Source organism: Carassius gibelio, chromosome B24 (genome assembly GCF_023724105.1).
Source record: "Carassius gibelio isolate Cgi1373 ecotype wild population from Czech Republic chromosome B24, carGib1.2-hapl.c, whole genome shotgun sequence".
Lineage (NCBI taxonomy): Eukaryota > Metazoa > Chordata > Actinopteri > Cypriniformes > Cyprinidae > Carassius > Carassius gibelio.
Genome location: NC_068419.1, coordinates 58433 through 74630, shown reverse-complemented (window position 1 = coordinate 74630; position 16198 = coordinate 58433).

Genomic DNA, 16198 nt, shown 5'->3' with positions numbered 1-16198 from the left:
GCTTTTGTCTTGTCCGCACGGCTGTGGTGGTCTTCTGCTCCACCCTGGTGGGCTTCTGTCTCGTCCGCACAGCTGTCGTGGTCCTCTGCACCGCCCTGGTGGACTACTGTCTCATCTGCACGGTTGTGGTGGTCCTCCGCTCCGCCTTGGTGGGCTCTAGTTCCACCTGCTCCACCCTAGATTCCTGCCCTGTCGGCACTGCCCTGGAACCCTGAACTTTCCAATCCACCCTGGTCTCTTTGTTTTCATTTAATTTAGAAAGGTGTCTTTAAAATGAATTGTACCTCAGCAAATACTTAACAAAGACACATGAGATAGATATCTATAGAAAACTTGACATGTTTACTTTTAAACTAAGCAAGACTTATCGAAAACAAATATTCTGTGATAAAGTAATCCAAATGAAAATGCGATGTCCAGTCTTACAAGTCTCCTTTCATTATATCTAATGCGACCACGCCCACTCATTGAGTGCACTATTGTGATATTACAGTAGTCCATGTGAAGCACGTGGCTTGTAAACACCCACACAGCAAACAAAGCAGCGAGACTGTACTTCAAGTTTTTTAAATGTAGCTGTTTGTTGCTGAGTGGAATAAGACAGAATTCACCTCAGAAAAGACTCTACTGTTACAAATAAGACTGTATTAGAGTAGTTTAATGTTTGATTTTACATACCACTGTCTTGTGCTGTGTGCTTACAAGTTACTGATTCCAGAATTGATAAAATACCCTAATCTCAATTTATCGGTGGACGAATAGTTGATAAAGTGTTAAATATTAATTCTGAATAATTTGCATACTAATTCGGTTCTTATTCACTGGAATTCAATCCCCTTTGAGTTATATTGATTTTAATTCCCTTATTAATCTTACAGATGTCATCATCTCAGTTTAGCCAGCACCCCGACGCCCTCGTCCTGAAAACCCCTAAACTCGCATGTGTCAGTGTTTATGAATAGATTCAATTAAATGGGATAAATTTAATCTTGACAAACTATCGACGACAGATCGCTGCTTTTCAATGGAAAGCTTATAAAGACTGTATTTGCTACATTTGTGTAAGCAGTACACATACAAACATGAACAATGGAAACGATGTACATACCAGGTGGGTATTCCAGAAAGCAGGTTATGTAACATACCTGGGTAAGTTTAGGAGTAAGTAAATGGATAACCTCTGCTTTCGGTTCCAAAAACAGAGGTAACTTTCGGGTTATGTAAGTAACCATAGCAACAGACTCTCTGAGGATAACCTGCCCCAGAGCAGGTTATGTTGCAGGGTTAGTTTGTTTCAGAGAGGTTTCCGAACATGGCGTTCCCTTTTGATGAGGATCCTGTGTACATAGAGGCACAGATTATACGGGGGGGGGGGGGGGGGGTTGCCATGAGAGGGTGGTAAGACCACGTATCGATGTATTTTCTTATTCTAATGAATATTTGCAGGAACGCTATCATTTTCTAGGGAGTCGTTAATTTATTTAACAAACCTACTAAAACCACACATCTCAAACGTGACAAACCGGGGTCAGTGCTTAGCGCAGAATAAATTATTGGTATTGCTCTGCGCTTTTTTGATACGGGGAGTTTTCTCTATAATGTGGGCGATGCAGAGCATGTGATAAAGGCAACAGTGTGAGGAGCCATTTGTACAGTATGTATGGCACTGAAACGGTTTCTACACACTTTTGTACAGTTCCCTGGCCATAAACCTGTGTGCTTTATTAAAGAAGAATTCCACAGGGTGGCCGGTTTGCTCTCAGAAATTCTGTCATCTACTTCAATTAAATTACATTTCTTAATACGTTTATTTTGACTGCACACACACGTAAAGTATACACAGACTTCTTAAACTTATAATTAATCTTAATTTCAGGGTTCCCAAACGTGATTGGGTGCATTGATGGCACCCACATTCCTATTAAAGCTCCATCTATCAATGAGGGAGACTATATTAATAGGAAGTCTGTAATACCTATTTTGGCTCCTTAAGATTGGTGTTACAAATAAAAAACGTATTGCTCTCCACCGGCCGTAATATATGATGCAACCCACTATCACTAATCACTAATGTTGAGGCAAAATGGTCTGGGTCTGTACATGATGCCAGAATATTAAGAGAGTAAACACAGGCCAAGGTGGAGAGGACAATAGGCATTCTGAAGGAGAGGTTTCAGTGTCTGCGTGGGCTCAGGGTCACTCCAAATTGGGCATGTGACATCACAGTTGCTTGTGTGGTACTTCACAACATTGCTGCAATAAGAGGAGAGAGGCATCCCCCCTGTCCTGATGAAGATGAACTAGAACACCCATTGAATCTAGCAGACCACAGAGATGGCAGAATGCCAAAATCACTTTATTTAATGTGTTCTATTTATTCATATCCTGAAATAAAAGAGACTTGACAGATTTGGATTCATTGCTTTATACACTTAAAAAAAAAATCATGTTCACATATGATTTTCACCTTAAGGTGATGCTCCAGTAATTCCATTTCAAGTTTGGCCTTTTTAATGGCCAGCCTTTTCTCCTCTGGCTGAAGCTGTATAAGGTCCATTACCATGTCCATGTCAGTTTTTTGCCTTAATAAATGGACCTTATACAGCTCCTTTGCAGACAACTAGGAAGGCAAAGTAAAAAGGATGGTTAAAGAAGAAAATGTGCCACATAGTAACATTATGTAAATAAGGACAACTAGGGGCAAGTTCTTAAACTGCTAAGATTATGTGTAGAGGTAGATGGACCCTCATCTGCATGTACATCCCCAGCAAGATTCTGTCACATTTTTCACTCCATCTCAAAAGCTATGCATTGTCCAGTATATGCATCATACCTCTGTGGGTCTCCCAGCACTTTCTAATTCAGTCACAGCAGAGGTGGTCTCTTCATCATCATCCTAGAGTGGAAATATGCAAGGTTACTTTGTCTGGCAGACAAAGTGAAAGATCTAAAAGCAACTGGTTCTTAAAATGCATCACTAACAATTGTGACAGACTGTGTGGTTTCAGGAGGATCCAATAATACAATTAGTCCATCACCAACTGCAAGAAGGAAAAAAAATATACTCAATGTGTAAATTACCAAAGTATGACAGACACTGAATAAAGTCATTAGGAACATGCAAAAAAAAAAAAAAAAAAAAAAAACAGATTACTGTATACAGCAAATGCTGTAAAATAGAATATGTATGCATTATGCACAAGAGAAACAATAACTGAATTTGGGAAGCATTTAGCTTTCTTTCTAATGACAAGAGTTAATGATTGTTTTGTCCAAACGTATAACTAAATAATCATAAGTACTAATATGGTATACCTACATTGTACCAAGTCATTTGAGTTGTCGTGGGACCACAAGTTGACCTTTATTAAGTGATAGAGCCAACTCCTCAGATGGGGTGAGAGGAGGTGGAGGTGGACCCCCGCCAGTTAGACGGGCCTCACCCTTCTTTCTATTAGCTATATGGGAAGAATACTGTAAAATAATCTTAAGACATTGATCTTACAAAAGTTAAAATAAAATATTAACTTTTTCGAGTATGTTTTTGTGTTTCATTTTGATTGGGAAAGTTATTTTGGCTCCAAAAGGATTACACCTTATAAAACAAGATGTCATGATTCTGCCTTCATGTCCTGATTTTCCTCTAGTCTTAAGGCAGGATCATGACAGGCCCGTGTTTTGTGTACAAGCACATGGCCTTGTCTTTGGGCCATGTGCTTGTGTTGTCTCCTTTCACCTGTCCTGCCCCCTTGTTATCCTAGATTGCTCATTATTGCCTTACCTGTGCCACCTGTTGTGTCTTGATTAGTCTTCCTATTTATATCCCCTAGTGTTCTCTGTCTTGTGCGGTTCATTGTGATTCTGTGATATATTGTTACTCTTTGTTGCACTTAGAGTCTTTGTTTATCATGTCAACCTAGTTTTGTTAAATCATCTTGTCTTTGCCCTAGTCGTTGTTTTCCCCTTTTTGTCTGTAATAAACCTTCTGTGTAGTGATTCCTGTCTGCGATTGAGTTCCTCCCTTACCTCCATATGACACAAGAGGCTTAATATTTCTAGTAAATATACATTGCACTGTATTCTTAAGAAACTGATGTAGAGAAAAGTAAATGCTTGTCGAGCCATGCCACATGCTCAAAAAGACAATTGTTCAACTTTGCAAATTAACAAAAGAAAGGCAAGCATATTTAAAATGTAATAAAAAAGTATGCATTTACTCTGTCAGTTATTTTTTTCCAAGCCAATTGTCTTTCCTCGCATATGCAGCAGTATTTATTTATCTATTTTTCATTATAATGGGCTTGAACTCCTCATAAGCTAGCATTAAAACTTCTAACTCTGCTTCGGAGAAGTACGCGGCATGTGACTTTTCACCCTTAGATTCCATGGTGACTCCTGAATTCGGCGTTCCATTGAAAATGCCTTTATGTTCGCCGTGCATGTGCATTTACTCAAGGTTTTTAGCAGTAGGCTGATTAAACTAACTCGAAACTGGTGTTTTGGAACCAACATACCCTGAATAAGCAGGTTTTGGGTTAATCAACCCAGAGTTCAGGGTTTATCAGATGGTAAGTTAACCCAGCTTTCTGGAATACACCCCAGATCCATCTTAATAACGAGTTATAAACACATCCACAGCTGTAAATCCCAGTTTAGTTAGAAAGGTAAGGGTCCACTGAACGACATCTCATGGAGCATGTTTAGTCCAATGAAGCAATAATGTTGTAATATGAATCATAATTCCTTTCCTTTCAGTTCTTCAGCGACAGAATTGTTTGCGTCTGTTATGGAATACCTCACGGTCGGAAACTGCGTCTTGGTCGAGAGTGTGTTTTGTGTTGAATGTGAATGTATCTGCACGATTACCATCTGTTTGAGTGCAAATCAGACCAAATCAGCTCGCTATTACTGCATGATCACGGCTATCAAAGTGAACGCGTCTATATGAATAGAGAGAGTGGATTATTTACTTTTATGGCACATTTGTGTTATTACCATCTTAATAAGTGGCCATCAGCACTTATTTGCATCGTAATTAATTGTAAATGCTGTATTTCTAGCAATCTCAGGATTTTCTGTAATTGGCAAACAAAGTTAAATCTTTTTTTATTTTTCTTATTAATCTTATTTTTCTTACTCAAATTATTCTTATTGTAAGAAAATTGTATTGTTTTTTTTGTGCTCAAAGAAATCACTAATTTGATGTCTAAGTTTCTGTCTTTTGTATGTGAAAAAATATGCAGTGGTATGTCTAATCCCTAAAATAGTTTGTAGAACCCTTCAATACAATTGGTAAATATTTTTTATATTTGGTGGGGTGGGGTTGATTAGACATAGTCTCCAAAAATGGTTGCAGGTATCTCATTTTCACAGCACCTTCTTCAGATTTGAAATAGAAACTCATGAGACAATGGACTTTCATCCCATTACTTTTCTAGATTGCTCCAGGACTGATTTAATGTATTTTTATATCAAATAAAACAAAAAATTCAGTATGGTAAAAATTTTTTCAAGGCACTCCAGTGTCTATAACTTTTAATATTTTTGAGCATTATCAACTCTGGTTGTTAAAATGTACAGCCCAAAGGGATTATGTGTGTAACACACCGAAGTAAGGAACTGTTTCAATTTTAAGTTAGGTAGGGCCCTTTCAGCTGTGAGTCCCATAATGGGTGGTGCTGGCTAACAGGTTAATGCAGCCAAAAAATCATTCAACAGATTTGGATATTAGAAGCATATTAGTGTGCTATGTGTAAACCAGGTTAAAGAGATGGGTCTTTAATCTAGATTTAAACTGCAAGATTGTGTCTGCCTCCCGAAAAATGTTAGGTAGATTATTCCAGAGTTAAGGTGCCAAATAAGAAAAGGATCTGCCGCCCACAGTTGATTTTGATATTTTAGGTATTATTAAATTGCCTGAGTTCTGAGAATGCAGTGGACGTAGAGGAGTATAATGTAACAAGAGCTCGTTAAAATACTGAGGTGCTAAACCATTCAGGGCTTTATAAGTAATAAGCAATGTTTTAAAATCTATACCAGTGGTTCCCAGCCTTTTTCAACTCGCGGCCCACACAACCAAACATATGTTTGTGCGGCACCACTGCAAAAAAATTAACTGACCTGCTATTGTTGGGTTAATAACTTAGTACTCAGGAGCTAGATTGTTAACTATCTTTGTTGATTGAACTGGCAATGAACAGAAAATAAGTCTGGCTGGCACCTCTTGGCACAACTGCTGTTGTTCTGTAGCATATGCAGCAAAAATATTTAAGGTAAATTAACGGTTTATTCTTAAACCAATCAGCAAGCTCGAATAGTAGAAGCATAGTTACAGTTTAATATTTATTTTTTGCTATGTAATTATATATATATATATATATATATATATATATATATATATATATAATGAAATTTAATTTAATTTAAATGATGTTATGACTAATGACATTTACAAAAATGTCATTGTAACAGCCAAATCAAATCTGACTTTAAAAATTTAAGGCTCAAGAGCCCAACTAAACCAAACACTGACCACTATAATGGTGACACAAATTTGTGATTTTCATCTTTGTTGATTCTGCATGTTAACATCAGGTCTCGTCAATAATGGTCAATCATCACTCAATTAATCACTTAATTATCTTTAACTCAGCTTCAGTGTTAATTTAACACTCCTATTTTAACACTTTCACACTCTTGAGTGTGGTCTCACATGTACTCCCAGCAGAGTTAATTTCACTATGGATTTTTAGGGGCCTTCTGCATTGCTGGGTCTGGCATATCGCATCTTCCTCTACACAATACCCCATAGATTTTGGTAAGGTTAAGGTCAGGCGAGTTTGCTGGCCAGTTAAGAACAGGGAGACCAAGGTCCTTAAACCAGGTACTGGTAGCTTTGTCACTGTGTGCAGGTGCCAAGTCCTGTTGGAAAATGAAATCTGCATTTCCATAAAGTTGGTCAGCAGCAGGAAGCATGAAGTGGTACTTCCTGGTATACAGTTGTGTTGACCTTTGACCTCAGAAAACACAGTGGACCAAAACCAGCAGATGACATGGCACCCCAAACCATCACAGACTGTGGAAACTTTACACTGGACCTCAAGCAAAGTGGATTGTGTGCCTCTCCTCTCTTCCTCCAGACTCTGGGACCCTGATTTCCAAAGGAAATGCTAAATTTACTTGAATCAGGGAACATAACTTTGGACCACTCAGCAGCAGTCCAGTCCTTTTTGAAGCGAGATGCTTCTGATGCTGTCTGTTGTTCAAGAGTGGATTGAAACAAGGAATGCGACAGCTGAAACCCATGTCTTGTATACGTCTGTGTGTAGTGGTTCTTGAAGCACTGACTCCAGCTGCAGTCCACTCTTTGTGAATCTCCCCCACATTTTTGAATGGGTTTTGTTTCACAATCCTCTCCAGGGTGTGGTTATCCCTATTGCTTATACACTTTTGTTTCCTTTCCTTCGCCTCTCTATTAATGTGCTTGGACACAGAGCTTTGTGAACAGCCAGCCTCTTTTGCAATGACCTTTTGTGTCTTGCCCTCCTTGTGCAAGGTGTCAATGGCCGTCTTCTGGACAACTGTCAAGTCAGCAGTCTTCACCATGATTGTGTAGCCTACAGAACTAGACTGAGAGACCGTTTAAAGGCCTTTGCAGTTAATTAGCTGATGAGAGGGTGGCACCAGGTGTCTTCAATATTAAAATCTTTTCACAATATTCTAATTTTCTGAGATACTGAGTTTGGGATTTTCCTTAGTTGTCAGTTATAATCATCAAAATTAAAAGAAATAACCATTTGAAATATATCAGTCTCTGTGTAATGAATGAATATATCAGTTTCACTTTTCGAATGGAATTAGTGAAATAAATCAACTTTTTGATGCTATTCTAATTATATGACCAGCACCTGTAAATCTCAGTTTTAAGATAATTGATACTTAAGACTGGTTTTGTGGTCTATGGTCACATATGAGTATATAATATATACTAATTAGGCACCTCTGGACTAGACCACATGTTTTCAGACCTTACAAAATCGGTCGCCAGGATAATTTTAGGGAAATGTAAATAACACATATATCCATAGCACATAACTCAGATTTCCAAAGAATACAGTGCATGTGACAATGTTATAGGTAACATATATGGAAATATCACTGGAGATAAAAAGCCAGTTGTAAGCATCACACAAGAAGAAAAATGTTTTGGTTAGTTTTGGGTTATTACCTTGATACAGATCAACTGAACTTTTTATTGGACAGCAACAGAGGAAAAGATAAAACAGTTACTGCACCATTTGCTTTCTACAGGTCACGCTTTTGGCATAATGCAATAGAATTCATATGGGCAATTTCCGAGATAGCCTCATTCAATTCAATTACACCAGCTCCTGTTTGGCTGTCTGAGAAAGATGAGAGCGTGTCCGATAGAAGACAGAGGAGGAAAGGCACTCCCCCCTTTGTCTCCTCCTCATCTCTTTCTCTCTCCTCTTGTAAAGGACAGAGTGTGATGAAACAATGATGGATAGACTCTGAAAAGTGCATTATTCTATATACATTATTTATTTATTTATTTTTACATAATGCAATCAGCATGAAATGCACTGGATTCTGTCAAACACATGGATATTACTCCTCATAACGGGACACATTCTATCTCTTTCTTGTTTTTTCTCCCTTTCTTTGCCAGCAGCTAGTGCAGAAATATTCTCTATTGAAATACTCCTCAGTCCTATTTCTTTGTTAATAGTAGGGCTGTTTTACAAGAATATTTAGCTGCCTCTCCAAGACATTTATTAGGCTTCTTTAAAGTGTTTGTTTAAACCAACAAAAACAAATGTTTATAAAGCATGAAGGCCCAGTTTAATTGTGCATAATATGTGCTAATAACAAGAACTGGCTTGAAACTGGTGTTATTTAAAAATAACTTGCTTTAGATTGGGTTCAACATACTGAATCAAACAGTACCCAATTTACGTTTGCACTTTATTTTCTAGAACTTGTATTAGAAAGTAAAAATATACAGGTTCAGTGTCAGTACTTAATTATTACCCAATTACTGTGATTGTTATAATTATATAGTGTATATATGCAAAAAAAGGACTGTAAAATAAAGTGCTACACAATTTTCCTAAGTTGATCATTTTGGATCTTGTGGTAAAATGCTGTATTTTCAGAATGTTTTAGCATAGTACTACAAAACATAAAGAACCGCTTGCGGGAAAGTTATGAAATTTAGCACAAAGATAGAGGACAGTCTCAACATTTAAATGAACGAAAATTAAAATGATGTCATTAATAACTCACCCTTATGCTGTTCCAAACATGTAAGACCTCCTTTTATCTTCGGAACACAGTTTAAGATATTTTAGATTTAGTCCAAGAGCTCTCAGTCCCTCCATTGAAGCTGTGTGTACGGTATACTGTCCATGTCCAGAAAGGTAAGGAAAACATCATCAAAGTAGTCCATGTGACATCAGAGGGTCCGTTAGAATATTTTGAAGCATCGAAAATACATTTTGGTCCAAAAATAGCAAAAATGATGACTTTATTCAGCATTGTCTTCTCTTCCGTGTCTGTGTGAGAGAGAGTTCAAATCAAAGCAGTCTGGATATCTGGTTCGCGAACGAATCATTCAGTTCACCAAATCGAACTGAATCATTTTAAACGGTTCACATCTCTAATACACATGAATCCACAAATGACTTAAGCTGTTAACTTTTTTAATGTGGCTGACACTCCCTCTAAGTTCAAACAAACCAATATCCCGGAGTAATTCATTTACTCATACAGTACACTGACTGAACTGCTGTGAAGAGAGAACTGAAGATGAACACCGAGCGAACAATGATACTGCGCATGTGTGCTGATGATCTGATGATACTGCGCATGTGTGTTTCAGCGTGAAGCAGACCGACACACAGAGCGTCTGAACCGAACTGATTCTTTTGGTGATTGATTCTGAACTGATTCTGTGCTAATGTTATGAGCGAGGGGAAACCGAAGGCTTGAATCAAGGGCAATCATCGCAAATGACGCCATTAAGTCGAGCGCAAAAGAACCGGTGAACCGTTTTCTTCAACCGGTTTATTGAATCGAACTGTCCGAAAGAACTACTGGTGATCCGAACACCGATGCAACCGGTTCTTCACTCGTGAACGAGTCAGTCTATTGTTTGTTATCTGGCTCGGCTCGGTGTTCATCTTCACAGCAGTTCAATCAATGTACTGTTGAGTGCATGCATTACTCCGGGATATTGGTTTGTTTGAACTCAGAAGGAGTGTCAGCCACATTAAAAAAGTTAACAGCATAAGTCATTTGTGGATTGTGGAACCGTTTAAACCGATTCAGTTCGATTTGGTGAACTGAATGATTCGTTCGCGAACTGGATATCCAGACTGCTTTGATTTGAACTCTCTTTCTTCACGGAAGAGAAGACAATGCTGAATAAAGTCGTAGTTTTTGCTATTTTTGGACCAAAATGTATTTTCGATGATTAAAAAAATTCCAATGGACCCTCTGATGTCACATGGACTACTTTGATGATGTTTTTCTTACCTTTCTGGACATGGACAGTATACCGTACACACAGCTTCAATGGAGGGACTGAGAGCTCTCGGACTAAATCTAAAATATCTTAAACTGTGTTCCGAAGATAAAAGGAGGTCTTACATGTTTGGAACAGCATAAGGGTGAGTTATTAATGACATAACTTTAATTTTTGAGTAAACTAACCCTTTAAAACAAAAAACAAAATGTTGGCTTCTCTAACTTAAACATTTTATAGCGCCATCAACAGGCCAAATTTGCACTCATATTTCATACTTTTTTTATATGCTCATACTTTTTCAATCCGTTTTTGCAAAAAGCAGGGCTATTTTACAGGACTACTTTGCTGCCCCTCCAGGACATTTAAAATTTTGTTTAAACAAACCAATAGTGCTTATACAATTTATGAAATATGAAAGTCCAGTGCTACAGAACAATTCTCCCCAACTTTATATATAATGTGTGCTGAGAACAAAAAATTACTTGAAACTGACTGCCTGTGGCACTATGTAAACAAACAAAAGCATTAATGCATATCGGTTAACATTGGTGCTTTCATCCCATTATACCCCATTACATTTCATTTGCTTGTTAAATAGTAAACATATATTAATTTATTACACAGATAGGCTAAGTTTGTTAACTGCATCCATTGCAGTCAAGTCTATAAAGTAATGCATTTTAATTGTTAACCACCGTTAATCTTGTCTTGCAGAAAAAAAGCTTTATTGTAATTTTACTACACTATTACATATGAGTAAGATTAAGAAATGTATAGAAAATGACAAAAAATGACTAAAACATTTTTGATTGTCATCTTAAGAAATGAACCAGCCAGGTTTCCCTGGGGCCAGTTGCATGAACTTAGCCCCGACTTAATTCAGCTCATAAAATTCATAAAGAGTCAAGTGTCATAGTAGACCATTTAATAAATGTGGAATCTTAAGTAAAATGTCTTCTGTACAACTTTCAGGTTGGTGCCAGTCTTTATTTTGGCAGTGGTCTTCTCATTTGTGTCTTTTTCAGGGACCATATTATGTACAGTAGTTGCATCTGACACTGCTTTGATGCTTCCAGGCCTCATGCTGGGAGACCAGCGGCAGTCTTGAGTTAATGCCAAACCTGGGCTGTGTCACCCTGTTCTCCTGTGATGTGAGCACACAGCTGATTGAGTTCAAGTAGGCCTGGTAGTGAAACGTGGACTTTTCTTTTGATCACATCACTGCTCAACTTTGATTTTTGCATGGCAAACATGAAAGATGAACAGAAAGAAAAGCAAACATTGTTTGGTTAAAAACTAAATTTGAACATGTGACATCCAATTTTAACAGGAAAATGTATTATCTTGTGAATGTGATGCACTTGTTGCTTTTACACACTCTCTGATTTAACTACACCGCCTCAACTCAAATCAATGATAATCTGACAGTTGTACAGCCTTTAAAATAAATATAACTGCTTTTTTACACTATAAGAGTAATGCAGCAGGATTTTGAACAGCCTTCGGAGTCATAATTTGGCATCACCAACAGATCTGAGTGGTGCTTCTACTGTCTCACCCTTTTTACACATTGTTTTGCTAATGTTGGAGTCTCCCGGATGGAGAACATAATTAATGGGATCGGGACATGAGAAATAAAACTTGCTTTGATCTTTTGCCATATAAGAGGTCTTTGTACCATTAAAACATCCTTAAATTTTCATATCTTAAATTCTCCGCATTATAAACAAAGTATTTATTTAATTAAGCTCCAAAAACGGCTCATTTTGGATCAGAGGGGCAAGGTACGTCACAGGCGCAATCGTTTACATAATCCCCAGTGTTAATTTAACACTCTGAGTGTGGACACATAAAAACACTTAAGCAGTGTTAAAAGTAACACTGAAGCAGAGTTGAAGTTAATGAGATAATTAAGAAGTTAATTGAGTTATGATTGATCATTATTAAAGACACCTGATGTTAACAAGCAGAATCACCAACTGAGAAAAATCACAATTTGTGTGTCACCATTATAGTGGTCATTGTTTTCTTTAGTTGGGATCTTGAGCCTTCAGTTATTAACTTTAGATTTTGTGTGGCTGTGGTAACTGAGTTATATCATACAGACCAGAGCCAATGCATTCTTATGGATTTGATTGTGGTTTGGGCTAATTGTCATGGATGCCTGAATGCCTGAGCTCAGGTTTCTTTATTGTGTACATAAATTAGGAGGAAGAAGTGATTCAGCATTTTTGCCATAATATGACATGTTTTTAAAAGTTAGCTCTTCATAAAGAAAGAGTTCTTTAGTTTAGACACACAGACATCAAGAATCAGCGCGATCATCACAACAATGGTGACCATCAATAAAGCATGTTGTAGCCAATAAAAACTCATCCATGGCTCCCATCATGCATTGCGGCATGAATAAATTATGAGCTGAATGGTCTTTTTAACTTTTTATTCTAAATATATTTTATTTTTGCTGTTTTTATGTGATTTTTTTGTATCTAGTTTTGTGATGTTCAGAGTAGATCTGTTTATCTGAATATGCTGTTTGTCACCATTGTTGAGATTCTTACGCTGATTCTTGTTATCTGTGTGTGCCTAAAATTAAACTCTTCAATAAAAGAAAAAAATCATAAATCACAGAATCACAAGAGATGCCTTCAAAATGTATAGAAAATACAGACTTTCTTTGCAGAATCAATGCTGTTACAATCGATAATGATCAATAAGAAGAGGAAAAACTGTAAATGAGTTCAGTAATTAAGGCCAAGCAATGATTACAATAACATTATTGTGAACATTAATTAACACAATAACATAATTATTTTTGCCCTTGGCTTGATACACAAATTTGAAAATTAAAAAGTTACAAGCCAAGATCCCAACTAAAACAAACACTGACCACTATAATGGTGACACACAAATTGTGATTTTCTCAGTTGGTGATTCTGCTTGTTAACATCAGGTGTCTTCTATAATGGTCAATCATAACTCAATGAATTTCTTAATTACCTCATTAACTTCAACTCTGCTTCAGTGTTACTTTTAACACTGCTTCAGTGTTTATATGAGTCCACACTCAGAGTGTTAAATTAACACTGGGGATTTTGCTGTGTACAATCACTGCTGCTATCTTGTCTACGCTGGATACAGTATACAGATGCATGTTCACTTTCTGACACAGTCACACTCAGTGGTGGAGGAAGTACTTAAGTTTATTACTTAAGTAAAAGTACAACTACCCTGCAAAATATATACTTAAGTAAAAGTATAATTACTACATCAACATCTTACTTAAGTAAAAGTCATAAGTACATACTTTTAAATTTACTTTAAAGTATTTTTTTAAGTAAAAGTACAATCAGTTGTCTCAATGTCTGGGCTGTTTAATTGTAACAATCACAAACAATATCTATTGTGTACTGGAAAGAGTTGTTGTGCAATACTGACACTGTAAAAATCTGGTTATTTACTTATTACTCATTAAATAATAATTAGGCTAAGCCAATTATGATGTACAATTTATTTTATTATGACATACAATTTATTTTATTTTTACTATACTATTAAGAGCAGTAAAAAAAACCTCAAAAGTACACAGGTGAGTGTTATTCTGAACACTTTAATCAAATTTGTATGACCAGTTTATTCTGCACAATATTATTCTGCTCAATATTACATTTATTTCTGTATTTTTGATCAAATAAATGCAGGCTTGATAAGAAGAAGAAACTTCTGTCAAAAACATAAAAAATAGTAATGTTTCCAAACTTTTGGCCTGTACTGTATATATATATATATAATATCATGATATTGACGAAAAACCACTGTCATAGTTCAAAATTGTTCACAATCGAATCAAACCAAGATATAGTTTTGCCTGCATGCTTACTTGTGAATGTCAAATAAATACCCAATGTTGTATGGTAAAGAAGCTAGGAGCCGACGCCGTATGAATAGTTTTAACATTTTTTCATCGAGTCAAAACAAACAGCTATTTTAGCCAACCACGAATGTACAGATATAGCAGTAGTTTGCTCATCTCCAAAAATGTAACTAGCAAGCTATCGTCCCTGCTGTGCTAATAACCAGCTAAAGAAGTTGCCCTGTTAGGGTAAGAGTTACCACTAACTTACGTCAAACAAATATTATAATATCTTCGATTTACATCAGTTCCGCTTGTGTTGTTTCAAAACACGCGCTGAGCGCGTGAGTTCTTTGGCCAATCAGATCTCCGATCTGTTTCAACGTGCATTGGCCAGCAACGCCAAAACGTCAGTCGACCAAAAAAATGTTTATGCAAGATTCGGAAGGATGTAACGACACGCATTTTAATAATGTAGTGGAGTAGAAAGTACAGATAATTGCTGAAAAATCTACTTGAGTAAAAGTATAAGTATGCATTATTTTCTTTCACTTAAGTAAAGTATAGATACGTAAAAATTTACTTAAGTACAGTAACTAAGCACAAATACTTCGTTACATTCCACCACTGGTCACACTCAAGACTATCATCAGGACACATGCAGTGAAATAATGTTCGCTTTGATGAAGTCGAACATCTTGTCTGCATAATTGTACAGATACCAGAAGGATCCCAGCGTAAAGAAAAAGTGTATAGTTTATTTTTAATGGCACCCCGGATTGTGTCTGAGGATTGATTTGAGTATTTTGTTTTGTAAACTAGGCACGGTGTCATGAAGAGTTCACAAAGAAACATTTGTTGAGAGATGAAGCAGTACTAGATCTGACTGCAGCTGCCTCACAAACCATAAAAATAATTAATTATTTTACAATGCTTTGTCTGGAAACGTTGTATTTTAATCATGTTGTCAAAACACTCACATGCAACAAGGGGGTGTTGATACTGTTTCCTATGCAGTGTTGTAGCCAATCATAACAGCAGCCAATTACTGAGAAGCCTTGAAGGACACACCCCTTAAAACGGGTTGATAGAGAGAGGGTCAGAATGAGGGTTGAAAATTATCCATATATTTATCTATGTTTTTGTTTTTCTTTTATGTTGTTGTTTGCAAAAAACTCTATTAACATTGTAAATAAACCTCAATGAGTATTAAAATAATAGTTAAAAGAATTATTAACTTTTTTTAATTAATCATAACTCACATTTGATCAATTGTTTCATTTTAAATTTGATTTGTTGAAGGACAGAGCAAAAATCATCAAAACATTTTCCATTGTCCGTATATACTGAGATAGCTAGTAAAGTGTTTCTTACATTAACTAACTGAAGTTAGAATCTAACTAGTTGTTATTTAGCTATGAACATTAACTAAAGCTGTCTACAGAAGATACCACTACTAATGAAATTCATGAGAGGACAGCTAATGTATTCATATGTGAAGAAAAATGCATTCATTTCATCAACTTACCAGTGAGTGTGCCTGGGAAACACGATAATGAATGGGGTTCAGTGTTTGAAATAAATTAATATGTTAATTCAGAAATTTCAGATTGCAAAAGTTCCTTACATATGTTTGTTACACACATCATTTTGGTGTCCGCTACAAAACCATGCCTTTTTTTACTACCAACACACAGTTAGAGTGTGTTATTCCATAATGGACACAAACAATACTGTCCCTGAAGAACTGAAATGTAAACAAAGGAATTAACATCCATATTACAATGTTATTGCTG